The sequence below is a fragment of the Ambystoma mexicanum genome, chromosome 6q, assembly GCF_040938575.1.
Source record: "Ambystoma mexicanum isolate Mex_15411 chromosome 6q, UKY_AmexF1_1, whole genome shotgun sequence".
NCBI lineage: Eukaryota > Metazoa > Chordata > Amphibia > Caudata > Ambystomatidae > Ambystoma > Ambystoma mexicanum.
The window spans coordinates 1,065,952,119-1,065,969,524 of NC_090937.1; positions in this window are offsets into that span (position 1 = coordinate 1,065,952,119).

Sequence of the window (17,406 nt, forward strand, 5' to 3'; positions counted from 1 at the left end):
TCTGTCAGCACAATGATAGGCTCCAGCGGCAAGTAGCCAAGAAAGAGAGAGACTGATAGAGTCTAGTAAGGCCTTGATTGAGGAACAGAAAGCTCAGGCTCTTGCATGGCAACAGGGAGCAGGGGCTTATAGAGATGAGGTTCGCTGGGAAAGTGAAACTCCTGTGCATAACCACAGTAGCCCTAGTACCAGAGGCCTTCATCTCTCCCAGTCCCTGGACTCTGCCACCCCCCTGTCCCCTGGCGCAAATGAGCCCAGGGCCACGGGGATGGCAGATTAATATTCAGTCAGAAGTATGGGGCTCATAGGCCAGTACCTCCCAGGAATGGATGGGCGGGCATCCGGGTATGGGCACCCAAGTACAGTGCAATTTAGAGGGGAACCCCAGGAGAGTAGGCCCAATAAGGGCAGCCTGAAAACCTCTGCCCAGTTAGGTCAGTGGGGGGGGGGTACCCATCAAATCCTGGGAGCAAGGAGGAATCAGAAGACTCCTCTGAGCATCCCAGGACACAGGAGACTAGGTCCCCACATTCTGCCAGCCATTCCCAAGCTCGCAGAATCCGGGAAAACCTGAAAGATCAGACGGGCACCTCTGGGAGCAGTGCCTCTGAGTCAGAGGATGAATGGACCAGGGTGACCCGAACCAAGAAGGCCAATAAGGCAAAAAGGGCCTTGCTTAAGGACCCCTTAAACCAGATTAAGGCAATAAGGAGTGTCATCACCCTTATCACAAGAACGCCAAGTATTCTGTGTGGGAACACTTAGAGCTCTTTGAGCAAATGATGGAGACTTTCCATTTGAAAGACAGCAGTAGCTGCATTCAGTACGTCAAATGGACATTCTCCCCAGAATACTCCAGTTTCTTTGCGGGGCTGGAGGGCCAAAATCATTCAAGATGGTCCACATATAGGGTGGCCATCTTAAAGCACTTTTCTGTTCATAGAAATCCCCAATAGGCTCGTAAGCCAGCCTACAATTTGCAATGTGGGGAGAATCAGGCCCCACAAGAATATGTGCAGGAGTTGAAGCGTGCCTTTGCGCAGACTACCAAAAGGGTGTGCACAGACAGTAAAGAATTTGTGAATCCGTTTTTCCATGCACTATCCAAATACATCATGACCCAGCTAGTGAGAGATTTTCATGAGAAAAGGTCACTAGACAGGGTCATTGAACAGGCCACCCGAATCTATGAGGTGCAGAAGCCCATAGAGATTATTTAACCGCTCCTATCTCCAGTTGCCAACTTTTTCTTTCAGATTCACAAGACTCCCCACAGAATTCTGCACAAATCTATTCTCTCTCAATGTCCAAATCTAAAAAAATAGCCCACCAGTTGTCCAAAAATGTGTGCTATCTGTGCCCCCTTGCGGAGAAGGAGGGAAAATACTTTGCCCCGGTTCAAGTACAGGGGCAGGTTACAATTTTGGCGTCGAGCGCACTGCGGATTTGGACATTAAAATTGGGTGACATAAGGTGAAACACCCGGTCATAGTAGTGACTCCAGAGGGCACTCCTTGTTTACTAGGGATGGACCTCCTGAGAAGGTTGTCACCCCTAATAGACTGTGTAAACAAGGTCCTCTGGACCCAGACTAGCCGACCAATAAAATTGAAACAGAGTGTCAACCATGTTAGTTTAAACAGCACATGCCACATGGTTAAATAAAAATCTGACCAAGTAGAATTTCACTTCCAGAACAACCAAATTCCAGACGTGACAGACATAGCAGTAGGACAACAGACTGGTGATGGGGGGGTCCTCTCTATTTCTGAAAATCAACTTTCCTTCCAGTTTACGGTGGTATTCCACACTGGAAGTAAACACTCTGAAATTCTTTACCAATCCACAATCAGACATTCCCACTCCAATAGTCCAGAAAGGTGTGAAATCAGCTCAGAGCCTGGCTGATATTAAGCAAATTGGAGAGCAGTTGTTCATCCCTGTTCAGTTAAATGAAGGGAAGGGCTCTGTTCTCGCCTGAGTGTGTGTGAAAAACGGTAAGAGCTTCATCAGCGAAGCTATGTTCTGCCAACTCCCAAAAGATCCAGCCATTCCCACTTTTAGACTTATAGACAAATGGGAAATGGATCGGGAAGCACCCAATTCTAAACATCTCCTGCCAAGCAGGTGTATGCTCAGAATCTCCATTGGCAACAAGAGCATAGTCCATAATTGTTGGGGCGTGCAAGACGTCACTGCAACCTTTTACTTAGGCAGTGATAATCTCAATCGCTTTGCCATTAGTTTGGACCTAATAAAGTTCAAAGCTTGGTCCCGATTAGCGGAAAATCCCATGGGCTTTGATAATCCAGAGAAAGCGTTTAGGCCAGCTCAATTGCTACCTTATGCAGCTGAAATTCAGATTGGAGAGGAAGTCACCATCCCAGAAAGGACCCGACAATTCTCCCTGGAAGTGAAAGTTAAAAGAGGACAGCAATTGAAAAACCCTGATGCTTAGATTCATCTAAATGCTTCTCTCCAATAGCAAAGGTTGGGGGTAAACCCAACACCACTAGTCAACATAGAACATGACACCATTCCAGTAGAGGTGGATAACAGCGACTTAAAGAGCATCACTCTAGCCGCAGGCACCATTATTGGAATGGCGGTTGATGACCGACATTTTTCCATTGATCTTGGTAATGAACTGTTAGGACCAATCCCCAAGGACTGTTTTGACAATGACAGGGATGACAACACAACACCAGACAGAATCTTTACCCGGCATGGGGGGAACTTTCTGGTGTACACTTCCTGCCCTTATGGCAAGGAAGATGTGACTTGTGACTTCAGAAGGGATGAGGTGATTTTCCAGGTCAATGAGGGCTGCCTTTCCCACCTGAAGCCACCAGTCCAAATCAGTACTCTGACCAGAGACTTCTGCACCCAGCTGGAGGAGGCGGCTGAGATAGCGAAACCAGAAGTCTTTCCAGGCTTCAGGCAAATGGTTGAAGAGAGCTTCAACCTAGCTGATGCCTGTGTGACTTTGGAGCAGAAGCAAAAGTTGAAACAAGTTTTCTTGGATTTTCAAGATCTCTTTGCAGTGGACTCATATGACTGTGGTTGCACCGACATCCACACAACAACAATTCCAACGGACCCTAGTATGACTCCAGTGTTTGTGAAGCAATATAACTTGCCTCTCGCATCAATGGAGTCCCTGACTGAAATCATTAAGAACCTTGAGTCCCATGGGATAATCTGTCCAGTCCACAGCACCTTCAATAATCCGGTGCTGGGGATATTGAAGCCAAACGGCCAGTGGAGACTCTGCGCCGATCTTAGGGAGCTCAACAAACGGGTCCATACTTCCCGATGGCCTCTTCCCTACATTGACCAAGGTCTGGCCCAGATCCAGGGGTCTCAGGTATTCACGGCAATAGACCTGACCAATGGATACTGGACTGTACCTGTCAGTAGGGAGGACCAATACAAGTTGGCTTTTACCTTTGGGGCCAGCAGTACACATGGACCCGGACTCCCTTCGGATACTTCAACTCCGGCAATGAGTTCAACATTTTTCTACATAAGGCCATGCCCGACCTGGGTGAGAGGGGTAACCTGGCTTATGTAGATGATATCCTCATCAAAAGCTCAACTTTGGAGGAACACATAGCAGAGATCCATTATGTTCTGACACAGTTGAGGGCCGCCGGAGCAAAACTTTCCTTTCAGAAAGCACAGTGTTAATAACCTGTGTTAATTTCTTGGGGCATGATATTACTCCTCAGGGTCTCTGTCCCCAGGAAAAGAAAGTGGAAGCACTCCAGAAACTGAAGGACCCCACAACTCTGCGGGAACTAAGGAGCCTCCTTGGATTGACTAATTACAGTATAAAGTTCATTGAGGGCTACGCAGAGATCACCAGACCCCTGATTCATCTTTTGAAGGGGGGGTCAAGTGGGAATGGGGTCCAGAACAAGCCGAGGCAGTAAGACAACTCAAAAGAAGCCTCTCACAAGCGCCATGCCTAGCTTACCCTGTCAGAAACAAGGAGTTCTTCTTGGATACAGGGTTCTCTAATACATGCTTGACTGCAGTATTATACCAAAAGCATGACAAGGTCAATAAAGTAATCTCCTATGCGAGTAAAACTTTATCCTCTGTGGAGGAAAAATTCAACGATTGTGAGAATGCACTCCTGGCAGTGATGTGGGCATTGAAGAATTACCGCCCATTTATCCAGGGGGAACACATTATAGTGGAGACTCCACACCAGCCTCTGCAATATCTCCAAAGGTCGGAAATGTGAGTAATTCCCGAATTACTTCCTGGAATTTGTCAATGCAAGGCATTCCTGTGGAGGTCAGACATGGCCAAAACAAGAAGAGTTCCCTCACGCAAGGTCTGGATGACTTGCATGATTGTGCCAGAGAAAACTGTCTCGAGGACGAAAGTCTAAAAATCAAGGACAACATGGAGGCATACCTCAATTCCCCACACAAAGTCTTTGAAGAAGACAAGTGTGAGGGAATGCCCACTGTCTATGTGGATGGATGCTCTTACCATGTTGACAACAACGGGGAAAAAGAACTTGTGGCTGGCGTAGGGAATGCATGGGTGAATGAGTCCCCAGAACCCTCCGCTGGGTACAAGATTCGTCCCCAAAGTAGTCAAGTGGCAAAGTTGATGGCTGTGCATAACGCCATCCTCACTGCTGTCCAACATCAACTCCACAAACTGGTCATAATAACAGATTTGGATTATGTGCGGAATGGGTTCGTGGAGCACCTGGTTAATTGGAAAACCAGAGGCATGCTATGTGCTAATAACAAGCCCTTGAAACATGGGAAGTTAATCCAAAATATTGATGACCTGGTCACCTCGAATGGGATGACCATCTACTGGAAAAAGATTAAGGGTCATTCCAAAGTAGAGGGACCAGACAAAACTGGAAATTACTTAGCTGATCAGCTGGCCAAAACCAGAGCCATCCAAGGTGATCTAATAGAGATCGAGTGCCTGTTGGGGGAAATCCAGGTCACTGCTATCACTAGATCCCAGACAAATGCTCATAATGATCTCTCAACTGTACAATGGAGTAAGGAGACCCCAGAGGCTCATTTGATTACGGCTCAAAAAGGGGATCAAATAATTGGTACGTTTTATCAACACATTGAGGACCCTGAGAACTTTCCCCTGACGGAAACCGACTACATTGGGAAAGAGGACCTCAGAGGGTTGATGAAATGTCCAAAAATGGTCCGAATCCAAGGCGGATTGTTCGTAAGGAAATCCCTAGCTCGCCATGATCAGTGAGTGGTTCCTACCTCATTCCGAAGCCTGATGTTAAGTCACGCCCATGATGTGGCCACAGCCGGTCATAGGGGGTTTTATACAACACTTGAAATCTTAAGAGAGGTTGCATACTGGCCACACATGGGGCAAGACCTCCACCAATACTTCAAGGGGTGTCTTGTGTGTGCACAATTTCAGCCAACATCGCCCACACACCGTGCGCCTCACCAAAAGAGGGGGATGACACTGCCATGGTCAGATTTGCAAGTAGATTTCATTGGGCCTGTGATTCGCTCCTCTAGGGGGAATAAGTACATGTTGACAGTGACATGCTTATTTACTAAATGGGTGGAATGTCTTCCGGACCCAAATTGCAAGGCAGAAACAGCAGCTGCCCTGATGATCAACCACATCTTTTCGCATTTTGGACTACCCCAAAGGATTGAGTCAGACAGAGGTAGCCATTTCAGCAGCGAAGTAATGACAAAGATGTGGGAGATACTTGGGTTTAAAAGGAAGTTACATATTGCTTACCGGCGAGCCTCTAGTGGTGCAGTAGAACGTTACAATAAAATCAAAGTGAGCATATTAAAAAAGTTTGTGGCAGATTCTGGGCCAAGTTGGGATATTCTATTACTTCTTGTCCTAATGGCCATCAGATCTACCCCTTCATCTGCAACTAAAATGTCACTGTTTGAGCTGATGACTGGACGCAGGATGGTGCTTCCCAAGCATTTGCTCTACAGGACCCAAGAGCAGACATTGATCAATGCCTCCACAACTCATGAGTATGTTGAAAATTTAAGAAAACACCTTCAACATGCTTTTGCCTATGTTCAGCGAAATCTAGAAAGATCAGCCAACAGCATGAAGACCCACTATGACTTGAAGACTACTAGAAAGGAATACAATGTAGGAGACCGGGTTTATCTATACAATTTCCGAAGGATCCCGGCCAAACAGCAGAAATGTCTGCCTACCTGGAAGGGACCATTTGAAATTGTAGACAAGATCTCTCCAGTCGCCTACAAGATCTGCATCCCCAAAGGCAGTTTGGCAGAGGGGGAAGACAAGTGGGTCCATATTAATCAGCTGAAGTGTTGCTATCCTAGGCACACTCTGCAGCAACTGGAGGACTCTTCTGGAACCCCAGAGGGGGCCACTCGAGATCCATAAAATATCAACCCTAAAATATTCCTTATAATCTATAAAATGCAATAATAAAAATGTCTCCTGATTTATAAAATCTATACGTCCGCCCCACTACATTAATAGTGGTGGGAAAATGTCTACAAATATGTTTTTGTTTTGTCATCCTAGGAGAGAAAGCGAGAGAGATAAACCATGGAGACTGACCAAGGAGTATGACCCGGGGACTGGGACCAAAGATCCGAGGGGCCCGGGGTGTTGCTCAATGCTCCAATCAAGACTGGCGAGGAGAACCGATCGATCCACCCCTGATGGAGGAAAAGAACAATGAACTTTGCCATTTGTGGAATCCGAAGAGATGAGGCTGACATCCCAGTCTTGCGAAGTTCCCTTGATGGAAGTTCAATGGCCATCGCAAGAGGGGGGCTTGTGGGATGTATCAACCCACTTATCCAAGCCCTGCAACATCATTGTGCATTGATGGCAGCAGAAACATCATAATGGCCACTGGAAAACATGCTGCTCGCAAGAAATCACCAGAAATTGCGCAGTGAAAACCTGAAAAATAGGCCACCATATACTTTGTGCCTATATCAGTGGTAACACAGGAGATCACTGCCAAAAACCACCATTGGGCTACCCACAAAGTAGCCTGAAACCACTTGGAAATAGCAATGCTGATTGAAAAAGAAACACAGAGCTGTTTGAAAATCCTTTTTCTTGATTGTCAAAAATTGCTAAAATCATGACTCACAAATCACCTAAAAGATCCAAACTCTTTGTTGGGTGGTCCACATCATTTACTGCAAGAATCCATATCAATACAATGTCAGCAAGAATCATATGTTCTCAGAACAAAATCCTATTTTAAAGATACTTGATGGAAAGACAGCTGTCAAAATGGGTGCAATACTGTTGCTCACCTCTACCAGAAAGCCGGCGTTTTAAAACCATTTTGTGTAAAGTTGAACAATTGAACTCAAACTATGCCAAAGAAGAGGATTCCATCAAAATGCCATATAGAGTGTCACACAGTGATTTCATGTTGAAAAAGACGTGATTTAAAGATATGTTGCTTATTTTAAGTTTATAAATGCTATTATTTCACAAGGAACTATGTTACAATTGATCAGAAAGTATTCTGATGCAGTTAAAACTCCAAAAGGCTTGCTTCCCGTGAGAACCCTTCACACCTTGTCATTCCCACCAGAAGGAGGATGTCGCATTGGCATGCTAATCAAGAGGGGAGGAGATTTTCTCTGCAGCCCAGAGAAAGAAACAATAGAGGCCTTGGACTGAATAGGGAATGCTAATTTGGGGTGTAATTGACCACAAACTGCTGGCAGGAAACAAGACATGTGACCCTCTGAGTCAGCCCAGCTCTGCGGGCGGACTAGACTGAGATGTGGATTTAACATTGGAGTAAATGTATGTTTTATAAAAATGCTTATAACAAAGTACACTGAATTGACAAAAATGTGAAACTTTGAGATTGTGAAAATGAGAAAATCACTCACAGTTTAAGACTAAGATGAAATCTGTGCGATGTCCTGTGACTAAACTCTGGAATTTATTCGTATTGTAGATACTGTGTTTATGCTAGAAACATAAAAAAAATTACAGTAATATGCTCAGAGTGGATATGCATGCATGTATCAAATTTGGTGCAGAATGAATATTGAGAAACCCTCCAAAAGTGATAAAGGTTGTCATTTCTGAACCCAAGCTCGTAGAAACATGGGACTTGAACAGAAATTTACCTTAAGCAATCTGTCATGTAATTATGTATGCTCAACAACTTGTGTATCTGGGACATATGTTTTTTGGGAAAAATAGGTTTTCTATGTAAAAGCAAAAGGGAGGGATTTCTTTTGGACCTTAAACACAGCATCACTCTGACTCATTCTGACACGCTGATCCTTTCTCCAATCAGGGGATAGGAAATCCTCTAACCTATCAGATCCTTAGAGGGTTGGGCATTGTAGAATCAGCCTCCCCACCCACTTTGGAAATACATACATAGAGACTGCTTAGGACAGGCAAGGACACACACTTTTCCACTACTCAACTGATTTCTTGGTGCAGCACCCTGCAGGAAAACTCCAGACTCCAGACAGAGATCCATAAACAAACTCTAGAACCAAGCTCTACAACCAAACTCTAGAACCCTGGCCTAACCTAAAATTGAACTCTTTGCAGCAGGCCTTCAGAATCTTTTGCAATCTGATTCTAATGCCTAAACTTCCACGGGGCCTAACTAAACCATTCAACAGCCTGGCTGAGCTGTTTTGCTTCCAGCTAAGAACCCGGTGCTAGAACCAGATCCAGACCCAGAAAGCAGTGCTGTATCCAGAACCCATCAGATCCAGTTCAAGAGGCCACCCAGACCGCAGTGAAGTGCTGAGAGCCCAGAGTGCCTGAGACCTGTCCGGTGGGGAGTGAAGCCAAACCCTTGACCAGATCTTTGATGATGCCCATTCCAGTCCAAAGCCTAGGAGTGAGTATTTAGTCTAGAACTGTCCATAGTCATCTCTTACTTTAAAGTGTTCTTATTCCGTCCATTCCACTTATACAGAACTGCATTATAGAATCCTGTGTCCATCCTGAATTCTTCTCATTATATTGTTTGTGATAATTGTAGCAATAATCATCTTCACGCTGATATTTTCTGAAGAGGGACAAGTTTTTGATGGACAGGGATCAGAGCGGAGGCGCCCTGTTCTGGTGGCTGCCAGTTGAGTGCCTTGCTTCTTCATAGCTCCTTAGTATAAGTCCATATTGATTCCTACTCTTTAAAGCGCAATATGTCATTTTTGAAATCTTGACTTTATTTCTGAAAAATATACCTTCACAAAAACCTCTGTAACTTTTGAAGCGCACGTCCTAGAACTAAAATGTATAGTTTTTCCGTAATCGCGTTTCACGCACGTGGAAAAATTGCTGCGAATTGCAATTTAGCTCCATTTCTCCACATGTCAAAATAGCTGCTTCTTGTTTTCAACTGCTGAAATTCGTTTTCAATCTGATAATCCTTCATGAATCATTGCTAGTGTTGACCTATACCAATACAAAGTAATTCTCACTAGTGCTGAATCTCCTTTAGTGAATTAAAATCATTTTAGCACATTTTCCCATTCATTGCTATCCCATTCAAAATTATTTTTGCCTGTTTTAAAATCATACCTGTTTTCTCTAAGCTTGCTGGGGGGAATTGGAATTGAACTGCATTGTTGATTAATATTCGTGAAACCTGTGTGCCCTCATTTCCACCTCTTCATATTGCATAGTTGGGGGGGAGTGAGTAATAACAGGGGGAAGAGTGAGCATATTGTCTTTTGATTGAGCCCATATCTAGTTTTATTTCTGTGTTGCATTTTTCCTGTCTTGCATTTTCTTGAACCATAAAAGTATTCTCTGCTACCTTATCCTTTCTATTCCTACTCCTACGTGATTAAAGAGATTGTTGATATTGTGATATTACCCATTGCTGATCACTGTTCATATTCATAAGTGTGGTATTCAGATATTGTTCTATTCATAAAAGTGTGATATATATATTGTTCAATTCTTCAAATAAACCTTTTAATTTGCAAAACAAACCTACTTCTTGGCTCAGTGAGGTCGGGAAGATTCAAACAGAGGGGCGTTATATAAGGGTTCATCATACAGATTTAAAGAACTTTGACATAAAAATATATAAATAAGGGCTTCCATTGGGCATCCTGTGCTAAGCATTGACTTAGTTGGAGTGCTGGATTGAAGTCACTTACAGATTGGGGCCTCGGTAGCCGGGACTTCTGGATTAGATCTTCCACTTGTGGAGCTTAATACAGTGTGCTAACTGACAGGATACATAAATCCTGTTGGGCTACTACGCTGTGTTACACTGTAAAAGCACCCCTCAAAAAGGAACGCTCAAAAGGAAACGGTCTGTTTTGCAAAATAAAATAATTAACTTCTGTAAATCAGGAAGTAAATCAATTTCCAGAATGTCGACATTGGTAGACCTCAAGATAGCTGGAGAGCACCTTTTATATAAGCTATTTGTGAGAGGTGAGTGGACTGAGCAGGACCAGAATGTGTGGCTGCAGGCGATCACACAACAGGTCACTGCAACTGGGTTAGATAACTGGTGAGATCAGGGTCCCTTACATGTGGCCCTGAGTGAACTATATATGGCCATTAAGGCCAGGAATGAGCACAACAAGATTGCCAGGGTAGCGGCATATTTATATTTATCTATGGGAGCCATACAGGACAAATGTGCTGAAGGCCAAGATCTGGCAAGTAGGCAACTGATTGCATTAGAGAAGGCCCAATCTGATCTGGACTCTTATGAGCACAGGCTGCAGAGGAGCCAGGAGTCAGTAAACAAAAATAGGCAGCATCTAGTTAAAATCAAAGAGGATATGGGTATCCTGCAACAGGAAAGGGCAGACCAGGATACCAGAATTCTGGCCTTACAGAAGGAGTATCAAGAAGGTTTGGACTCCCTACTGCAGAGCCAGAAAAAGCTGGAGCAACAACTGGATTTCAATAGGGTATGCGCAGAGCAGGTAATCACGCTGCAAAGCCACCTGGATAGAGAGAAGACAGAGTGCAACAAACTATTTCTGAAAGACCTGGACACCCAGGCAGAATTTGAGGAAGAGCGCCAGAAAGCTGGTGCCCTTCAAAGGCAGAGGGACGACCTGGTGGCACAGAGGCAGACTCTTGCTCAGGAAAGGGATACCTTAGGCCAGGAAGTCTGTAACTTAAAAGGGAGGCTGGTAGAAAATCACCTGGCCCTCCAGGGGCTGGGTGACCTCCAAAAAGAGCATCAAAACTTGTTAGAGCACACCAGGAGGGTGGAAGATGCTCTGGCAAGGAATGAACAGGCCAGTAGGGATGGGACTCAGGAGGTAACCCTCCTGCAGCAAAGACTGGCCCAGTACTCCAGGACTAACCAGGAAGCGCAGAGAGAAAATGAGGCTCTCTGCCAGCACAATGATAGGCTCCAGCGGCAAGTAGCCAAGCAAGAGAGAGACTGATAGAGTCTAGTAAGGCCTTGATTGAGGAACAGAAAGCTCAGGCTCTTGCATGGCAACAGGGAGCAGGGGCTGATAGAGATGAGGTTTGCTGGGAAAGTGAAACTCTTGAGCATAACCACAGGAGCCCTAGTACCAGAGGCCTTCATCTCTCCCAGTCCCTGGACTCTGCCACCCCCATATCCCCTGGCGCAAATGAGCCCAGGGCCACGGGGATGCAGATTACTATTCAGTGAGAAGTATGGGGCTCATAGGCCAGTACCTCCCAGGAATGGATGGGCGGGCATCCGGGTATGGTCACCCAAGTACAGTGCAATTTAGAGGAGAACCCCAGGAGAGTAGGCCCAATAAGGGCAGCCTGAAAACCTCTGCCCAGTTAGGTCAGTGGGGGGGGGGTACCAATCAAATCCTGGGAGCAAGGAGGAATCAGAAGACTCCTCTGAGCATCCCAGGACACAGGAGACTAGGTCCCCACATTCTGCCAACCATTCCCAGGCTCGCAGAATCCAGGAAAACCTGAAAGATCAGACAGGCACCTCTGGGAGCAGTGCCTCTGAGTCAGAGGATGAATGGACCAGGGTGACCCGAACCAAGAAGGCCAATAAGGCAAAAAGGGCCTTGCTTAAGGACCCCTTAAAACAGATTAAGGCAATAAGGAGTGTCATCACCCCTTATCACAAGAACGCCAAGTATTCTGTGCGGGAACACTTAGAGCTCTTTGTGCAAATGATGGAGACTTTCCATTTGAAAGACAGCAGTAGCTGCATTCAGTACGTTAAATGGACATTCTCCCCAGAATACTCCAGTTTCTTTGCGGGGCTGGAGGGCCAAAATCATTCAAGATGGTCCATATATAGGGTGGCCATCTTAAAGCACTTTTCTGTTCATAGAAATCCCCAATAGGCTCGTAAGCCAGCCTACAATTTGCAATGTGGGGAGAATCAGGCCCCACAAGAATATGTGCAGGAGTTGAAGCGTGCCTTTGCGCAGACTACCAAAAGGGTGTGCACAGACAGTAAAGAATTTGCGAATATGTTTTTCCATGCACTATCCAAATACATCATGACCCAGCTAGTGAGAGATTTTCATGAGAAAAGGTCACTAGACAGGGTCATTGAACAGGCCACCCGAATCTATGAGGTGCAGAAGCCCATAGAGATTATTTAACCGCTCCTATCTCCAGTTGCCAACTTCTTCTTTCAGATTCACAAGACTCCCCACAGAATTCTGCACAAATCTATTCTCTCTCAATGTCCAAATCTAAAAGAAGAGCCCACCAGTTGTCCAAAAATGTGCGCTATCTGTGCCCCCTTGCGGAGAAGGAGGGAAAATACTTTGCCCCGGTTCAAGTACAGGGGCAGGTTACAATTTTGGCACTGATGGACACTGGATCCCAAACTACCCTTCTGTCCAGAAAGGCCTTTGATGAACTAAACTCAGGAAGGGGGGAGAATTACCAAATTCCTCTCACCTCCCTTCCTGGACAACTTCAAAACTTCGACGGGAAGGAAATTCCCGTCGAGCGCACTGCGGATTTGGACATTAAAATTGGGTGACATAAGGTGAAACACCCGGTCATAGTAGTGACTCCAGAGGACACTGCTTGTTTACTAGGGAAGGACCTCCTGAGAAGGTTGTCACCCCTAATAGACTGTGTAAACAAGGTCTTCTGGACCCAGACTAGCCGACCAATAAAATTGAAACAGAGTGTCAACCATCTTAGTTTAAACAGCACATGCCACATGGTTGAATAAAAATCTGACCAAGTAGAATTTCACTTCCAGAACAACCAAATTCCAGACGTGACAGACATAGCAGTAGGACAACAGACTGGTGATGGGGGGGTCCTCTCTATTTCTGAAAATCAACTTTCCTTCCAGTTTACGGTGGTATTCCACACTGGAAGGAAACACTTTAAAATTCTTTACCAATCCACAATCAGACATTCCTACTCCAATAGTCCAGAAAGATGTGAAATCAGCTCAGAGCCTGGCTGATATTAAGCAAATTGGAGAGCAGTTGTTCATCCCTGTTCAGTTAAATGAAGGGAAGGGCTCTGTTCTTGCCTGAGTGTGTGTGAACAACGGTAAGAGCTTCATCAGCGAAGCTATGTTCTGCCAACTCCCAAAAGATCCAGCCATTCCCACTTTTAGACTTATAGACAAATGGGAAATGGATCTGGAAGCACCCAATTCTAAACATCTCCTGCCAAGCAGGTGTATGCTCAGAATCTCCGTTGGCAACAAGAGCATAGTCCATAATTGTTGGGGCGTGCAAGACGTCACTGCCACCTTTTACTTAGGAAGTGATATTCTCAATCGCTTTGCCATTAGTTTGGACCTAATAAAGTTCAAAGCTTGGTCCCGATTAGCGGAAAATCCCATGGGCTTTGAAAATCCAAAGAAAGCGTTTAGGCCAGCTCAATTGCTACCTTATGCAGCTGAAATTCAGATTGGAGAGGAAGTCACCATCCCAGAAAGGACCCGACAATTCTCCCTGGAAGTGAAAGTTAAAAGAGGACAGAAATTGAAAAACCCTGATGCTTAGATTCATCTAAATGCTTCTCTCCAATAGCAAAGGTTGGGGGTAAACCCAACACCACTAGTCAACATAGAACATGACACCATTCCAGTAGAGGTGGATAACAGCGACTTAAAGAGCATCATTCTAGCCGCAGGCACCATTATTGGAATGGCGGTTGATGACCAACATTTTTCCATTGATCTTGGTAATGAACTGTTAGGACCAATCCCCAAGGACTGTTTTGACAATGACAGGGATGACAACACAACACCAGACAGAATCTTTACCCGGCATGGGGGGAACTTTCTGGTGTACACTTCCTGCCCTTATTTCAAGGAATATGTGACTTGTGACTTCAGAAGGGATGAGGTGATTTTCCAGGTCAATGAGGGCTGCCTTTCCCACCTGAAGCCACCAGTCCAAATCAGTACTCTGACCAGAGACTTCTGCACCCAGCTGGAGGAGGCCGCTGAGATAGCGAAACCAGAAGTCTTTCCAGGCTTCAGGCAAATGGTTGAAGAGAGCTTCAACCTAGCTGATGCCTGTGTGACTTTGGAGCAGAAGCAAAAGTTGAAACAAGTTTTCTTGGATTTTCAAGATCTCTTTGCAGTGGACTCATATGACTGTGGTTGCACCGACATCCACACAACAACAATTCCAACGGACCCTAGTATGACTCCAGTGTTTGTGAAGCAATATAACTTGCCTCTCGCATCAATGGAGTCCCTGACTGAAATCATAAAGAACCTTGAGTCCCGTGGGATAATCTGTCCAGTCCACAGCACCTTCAATAATCCGGTGCTGGGGATATTGAAGCCAAACTGCCAGTGGAGACTCTGCGCCGATCTTAGGGAGCTCAACAAATGGGTCCATACTTCCCGATGGCCTCTTCCCTACATTGAACAAGGTCTGGCCCAGATCCAGGGGTCACAGGTATTCACGGCAATAGACCTGACCAATGGATACTGGACTGTACCTGTCAGTAGGGAGGACCAATACAAGTTGGCTTTTACCTTTGGGGCCAGCAGTACACATGGACCCGGACTCCCTTCGGATACTTCAACTCCGGCAATGAGTTCAACATTTTTCTACATAAGGCCATGCCCGGCCTGGGTGAGAGGGGTAACCTGGCTTATGTAGATGATGTCCTCATCAAAAGCTCAACTTTGGAGGAACACATAGCAGAGATCCATTATTTTCTGACACAGTTGAGGGCCGCCGGAGCAAAACTTTCCTTTCAGAAAGCACAGTGTTAATAACCTGTGTTAATTTCTTGGGGCATGAGATTACTCCTCAGGGTCTCTGTCCCCAGAAAAAGAAAGTGGAAGCACTCCAGAAACTGAAGGACCCCACAACTCTGCGGGAACTAAGGAGCCTCCTTGGACTGATTAATTACAGTATAAAGTTCATTGAGGGCTACGCAGAGATCACCAGACCCCTGATTCATCTTTTGAAGGGGGTGTCAAGTGGGAATGGGGTCCAGAACAAGCTGAGGCAGTAAGACAACTCAAAAGAAGCCTCTCACAAGCGCCATGCCTAGCTTATCCTGTCAGAAACAAGGAGTTCTTCTTGGAGACAGGGTTCTCTAATACATGCTTGACTGCAGTATTATACCAAAAGCATGACAAGGTCAATAAAGTAATCTCCTATGCGAGTAAAACTTTATCCACTGTGGAGGAAAAATTCAACGATTGTGAGAAGGCACTCCTGGCAGTGATGTGGGCATTGAAGAATTACCGCCCATTTATCCAGGGGGAACACATTATAGTGGAGACTCCACACCAGCCTCTGCAATATCTCCAAATGCCGGAAATGTGAGTAATTCCCGAATTACTTCCTGGAATTTGTCAATTCAAGGCTTTCCTGTGGAGGTCAGATATGGCCAAAACAAGAAGAGTTCCCTCGCGCAAGGTCTGGATGACTTGCATGATTGTGCCAGAGAAAACTGTCTCGAGGACGAAAGTCTAAAAATCAAGGACAACATGGAGGCATACCTCAATTCCCCACACAAAGTCTTTGAAGAAGACAAGTGTGAGGGAATGCCCACTGTCTATGTGGATGGATGCTCTTACCATGTTGACAACAACGGGGAAAAAGAACTTGTGGCTGGCATAGGGAATGCATGGGTGAATGAGTCCCCAGAACCCTCCGCTGGGTACAAGATTGGTCCCCAAAGTAGTCAAGTGGCAAAGTTGATGGCTGTGCATAAAGCCATCCTCACTGCTGTCCAACAGCAACTCCACGAACTGGTCATAATAACAGATTTGGATTATGTGCGGAATGGGTTCGTGGAGCACCTGGTTAATTGGAAAACCAGAGGCATGCTATGTGCTAATAACAAGCCCTTGAAACATGGGAAGTTAATCCAAAATATTAATGACCTGGTCACCTCGAATGGGATGACCATCTACTGGAAAAAGATTAAGGGTCATTCCAAAGTAGAGGGACCAGACAAAACTGGAAATTACTTAGCTGATCAGCTGGCCAAAACCGGAGCCATCCAAGGTGATCTAATAGAGATCGAGTGCCTGTTGGGGGAAATCCAGGTCACTGCTATCACTAGGTCACAGACAAATGCTCACAATGATCTCTCAACTGTACAATGGAGTAAGGAGACCCCAGAGGCTGATTTGATTATGGCTCAAAAAGGGGATCAAATAATTGGTACGTTTTATCAACACATTGAGGACCCTGAGAACTTTCCCCTGACGGAAACCGACTACATTGGGAAAGAGGACCTCAGAGGGTTGATGAAATGTCCAAAAATGGTCCGAATCCAAGGCGGATTGTTCGTAAGGAAATCCCTAGCTCGCCATGATCAGTGGGTGGTTCCTACCTCATTCCAAAGCCTGATGTTAAGTCACGCCCATGATGTGGCCACAGCCGGTCATAGGGGGTTTCATACAACACTTGAAACCTTAAGAGAGGTTGCATACTGGCCACACATGGGGCAGAACTCGACCAATACTTGAAGGGGTGTCTTGTGTGTGCACAATTTCAGCCAACATCGCTCACACACCGTGCGCCTCTCCAAAAGAGGGGGATGACACTGCCATGGTCAGATTTGCAAGTAGATTTCATTGGGCCTGTGATTCGCTCCTCTAGGGGGAATAAGTACATGTTGACAGTGGCATGCTTATTTACTAAATGGGTGGAATGTCTTCCGGCCCCAAATTGCAAGGCAGAAACCGCAGCTGCCCTGATGATCAACCACATCTTTTCGCATTTTGGACTACCCCAAAGGATTGAGTCAGATAGAGGTAGCCATTTCAGCAGCAAAGTAATGACAAAGATGTGGGAAATACTTGGGGTTAAAAGGAAGTTACATATTGCTTACCGGCGAGCCTCTAGTGGTGCAGGAGAACGTTACAATAAAATCAAAGTGAGCATATTAAAAAAGTTTGTGGCAGATTCTGGGCCAAGTTGGGATATTCTATTACTTCTTGTCCTTATGGCCATCAGATCTACC